Here is a 4,691-nt window from a genome sequence, read left to right on the forward strand (position 1 = left end):
GCATAGAGACTTGGTACAGGGACACGTGGAAAATAGAGAGATGGAGAGAGATATGCGTGAGAAATAGGGATATAGAGAGATACATGAGAATTAAAGCTGACCTTGATAGAGCGGCACGTGAGAAATAGAGTGATAGAGAGAGAGATACATGAAAATTAAAGCGGTTTTAATTTATTTCCTTTTCTGTAATTAAAGAGATAGGCATGAGGAATAGAGAGATAAGAGAGATACGTGAGAATTAAAGCCGTTTTAATTTTTTCCGTTTTTATGATTAAAGATCAGATCTACACCGTTATAATCTTGACCCGCAAAATCAACGTCCTCCATTTTATATTTTTCTCTAATTAATGTGGGAATTTCTTAGGAGTGCCTATTAGTATAGGTATATATATGTGCAAAAATCTCACATTAATGAACATATATCTTGTGCACTTGCAATCTTTTGTAGTACATTAATGAATATTTAAAATATTTTCCAACTCTTGCTATTTATAGACTTGTCGTCCGTGTCTGCCACATCTGGAGTCTAACTATTTCCTACTGGAACCTTACACTCGACTAGAACTGAGTTTGTCAAGTAACAGATAACCAATATGAGAGGGAGCAGCCTAGTGCAGGCGACGATGGTATTCTTCATTGGATGCCTTGTGCTTTGTGCACAGTGTAAGTATATATCATCATCGTCTTTAGAATTTTGTGTTAACTTCTTGCCACTAATTCTTCAGATCAGACATACATACAAACATACATCTGCGGTACTGCATACTAAGGTTAAATATACTATATAGGTGCTCTCGATAATAAGCAAATGATGGTCAACCAAGATGATCATGCGACGAACACAAGTACCAACGCTACCATCGTCAACTCAACATCTGTAGGCGAGAGCAACAAAACCGAGCAATTTTGCAGCCTCTATCTCGTATGTTATTTCAACTTTGAGCTCCGTGCTAAGTGCTACTGTTGCCAGAATAAGAATGGCGACTGTTACAAGACGAAGAGTGAGTGCCTGAAGAAGTGCCATTCCTACAACGGTTAATGCCCACCATATGCTCGGAAAATTTGTCCATCGGTAATAAAAGGCACCTTATATGGTTTGGGCAATTAGGTTCCAATTAAACATTAGATAGCCCGCATGTTTCCGTGGAGATCCAGCAAGGAAAAATTTGACGAAAGAAATCCAAGTAACTAGTTGTCTTGCATATTTACAAAGTTCAAATCCTTTGGTTGTGGTGCTTTGACTCGATTGTCTATTATGCTCTTTCATTTACTTGCACATCGCCCACTTGTTTATTTAACACACATCACCCACTTGGTGATTTGCCAGTTGTGGGCTGACGGTCATATAGAATTGTAATAGCACTGACATGGAAAAAGTTAAAAACTGAAAAACTGAAAAGAAGAAGTAAATCAAATAAACAAATGGTGCGCAAACTAAACAAGACGGCATAAGACAAGTGAGATTTAGTCAGGACTCTTTCAGACGAAGATAAGCAAATTGCAAGAAAACAACATGCAGACACAATTTTATATCATAGCATGACTAGCAAAAAAGCACAAAGTACAACGACAACCCACGTATCTATATGCTATCTATATGTATATCTATATCTATCTATCTATCTATCTATCTATCTATCTATCTGTTGGGGAACACAATATTTCAAAAAAATTCCTACGATCACGGAAGATCTATCTTGGAAATGCATAGCAATGAGAGGGGAGAGTGTGTCTACGTGTACCCTCGTAGACCGAAAGCGGAAGCGTTTACTAACGCGGTTGATGTAGTCAAACGACTTCGCGATCCAACTGATCCAAGTACGGAACGCACGGTACCTCCGCGATCAGCACACGTTCAGCTCGGTGACGTCTCTTGAACTCTTGATCTAGTTGAGGCCGAGGGAGAGTTCCGTCAGCATGACGGCATGGCGGCGGTGATGATGAAGTTTACCAGCGCAGGGCTTCGCCTAAGCACTACGACGATATGACCGAGGTGTGTTACTGTGGAGGGGGGAACCGCACACGGCTAAGAGAAACTTTGGTGTGCCTTTGATGTGCCCTCATAAAGGTGGGAGGAGAGGTGGCCGACACTAGGGGGGCGCGCTATGGGGGGGGGGAGTCCTACTTGGACTCCCGGCCCAAGTAGGATTCACCCCCCTTTCCTAGTCCATGTAGGAGAAGAAGGGAAGGAGGAAAAGAAGAGAAGGAAGGAGGGGAGCGCCGCCCCCTCCCCTTGTCCAATACGGACTGGGCAAGGGGGGGGGGGGGGGGCGCGCCACCTTTGGCCGGCCCTCTCTCTTCTCCACTAAGGCCCATTAACTTCAGGGGGGGGGTCCCGTAACCCCCAACACTCCGAAAATTATCCGAAACGACCCAAACCATCCCGGTGTCCGAATGTAGCCTTTCAATATGTGAATCTTTATGTCTCGACCATTTCGAGACTCCTCGTCATGTCCGTGATCTCATCCGGGACTCTGAACAAACTTCGGTTCATCAAAACATGAAACTCATAATACAAATCGTCATCGAACGTTAAGCGTGCGGACCCTACGGGTTCGAGAACTATGTAGACATGACCGAGACATATCTCCAGTCAATAACCAATAGCGGAACCTAGATGATCATATTTGTTCCTACATATTCTACAAAGATCTTTATCGATCAAACCGCATAACAACATACGTTGTTCCCTTTGTCATCGGTATGTTACTTGCCCGAGATTCGATCGTCGGTACCATCATAGCTAGTTCAATCTTGTCACCGGCAAGTCACTTTACTCATTCCGTAATGCATCATCCCATGACTAACACATTAGTCACATTTCTTGCAAGGCTCATAGTGATGTGCATTACCGAGAGGGCCCAGAGATACCTCTTCGATAAACGGAGTGACAAATCCTAATCTCGATCTATACCAACTCAACAAACACCATTGGAGACACATATAGAGCATCTTTATAATCCCCAAGTTACGTTGTGACGTCTGATAGCACACAAGGTGTTCCTTCGGTATTCGGGAGTTGCATAATCTCATAGTCTGAGGAACATGTATAAGTCATGAAGAAAGCAATAGCAGAAAAACTAAACGATCATTATGCTAAGCTAACAGATGAGTCTTTTCCATCACATCATTCTCTAATGATGTGATCCCGTTCATCAAATGACAACACATGTCTATGGCTAGGAAACTTAACCATCTTTGATTAACGAGCTAGTCAAGTAGAGGCATACTAGGGACATTCTGTTTGTCTATGTATCCACACATGTACTAAGTTTCTAGTTAATACAATTCTAGCATGAATAATAAACATTTATCATGATATAAGGAAATATAAACAACAACTTTATTATTGCCTCTAGGGCATATTTCGTTCAGTCTCCCACTTGCACTAGAGTCAATAATCTAGATTACATAGTAATGATTCTAACACCCATCGACTCTTGCTGCTGATCATGTTTTGCTCGTAAGAGAGGCTTAGTCAATGGGTCTGCAACATTCAGATCCGTATGTATCTTGCAAATCTCTATGTCTCCCTCCTTGACTTGATCGCGGATGGAATTGAAGCGTCTCTTGATGTGCTTGGTTCTCTTGTGAAATCTGGATTCCTTTGCCAAGGAAATTGCACTAGTATTGTCACAAAAATTTCCATTGGACCCGATGCACTAGGTATTACACCTAGATCGGATATGAACTCCTTCATCCAGACTCCTTCATTTGCTGCCTCCGAAGTAGCTATGTACTCCGCTTCACACGTAGATCCCGCCACGACGTGATGGGTAAGGTAGTAATTTCAAAAAAATTCCTACGCACACGCAATATCATGGTGATGCATAGCAACGAGGGGGAAGAGTGTTGTCCACGTACCCTCGTAGATCGTAAGCGGAAGCGTTATGACAACACGGTTGATGTAGTCATACGTGTTCACGATCGACCGATCCTAGCACCGAAGGTACGACACCTCCGAGATCTGCACACGTTCAGTTCGGTGACGTCCCACGAACTCACGATCCAACTGAGTGTCGAGGGAGAGCTTCGTCAGCACGACGACGTGATGACGGTGATGATGATGCTACCGGAATAGGGCTTTGCCTAAGCACCGCTACGATATGACCAAGGTGGATTATGGTGGAGGAGGGCACTGCACACGGCTAAGGGATCAATGATCAACTTGTGTGTCTATGGGGTGCCCCCCTCCCCATATATAAAGGAGTGGAGGAGGGGAGGGGCTGGCCCTCTCTATGGCGCGCTCTAGGGGAGTCCTACTCCCACCAGGAGTAGGATCCCCCCTTCCCTAGTTGGAGTAGGAGAGGAAGGGAAGGAGGAGTAGGAGAGAAGGAAAGCCCCCCCTAACCTATTCCAATTCGGCCTCCTGCCCAAGGGGGGCGCACCAGCCCCTTGTGGGCTAGTGTGCTTCCTTCTTATGGCCCATAAGGCCCATAACTTCTCACGGGGGGTTCCGGTAACCTCCCGGTACTCCGGAAAAATGCACGAACCACTCGGAGCCATTTCGATGTCCAAACATAGGCTTCCAATATATTGATCTTTATTTCTAGACCATTTTGAGACTCCTCATCATGCCCGTGATCACATCCGGGACAACGAACAACCTTTGTTTCTTCAAAACACATAAACTCATAATAACGATCGTCACGAAATGTTAAGTGTGCGGACCCTACGGGTTCCAGAACTAT

The 4,691-nt window shown here is 44.2% G+C and overlaps 1 long non-coding RNA gene across 1 annotated transcript; it reads left to right on the forward strand.

The window, feature by feature from the left end:
- The first annotated feature begins 519 nt into the window (after positions 1-519).
- On the forward strand, positions 520-1,184 carry LOC123147840 (uncharacterized). Its single transcript, XR_006473472.1, has 2 exons — positions 520-663; positions 789-1,184. It is a non-coding gene; the product is annotated as an uncharacterized lncRNA (long non-coding RNA).
- Positions 1,185-4,691: the final 3,507 nt, after the last annotated feature.

Source organism: Triticum aestivum, chromosome 7A (genome assembly GCF_018294505.1).
Source record: "Triticum aestivum cultivar Chinese Spring chromosome 7A, IWGSC CS RefSeq v2.1, whole genome shotgun sequence".
Classification (NCBI taxonomy): domain Eukaryota; kingdom Viridiplantae; phylum Streptophyta; class Magnoliopsida; order Poales; family Poaceae; genus Triticum; species Triticum aestivum.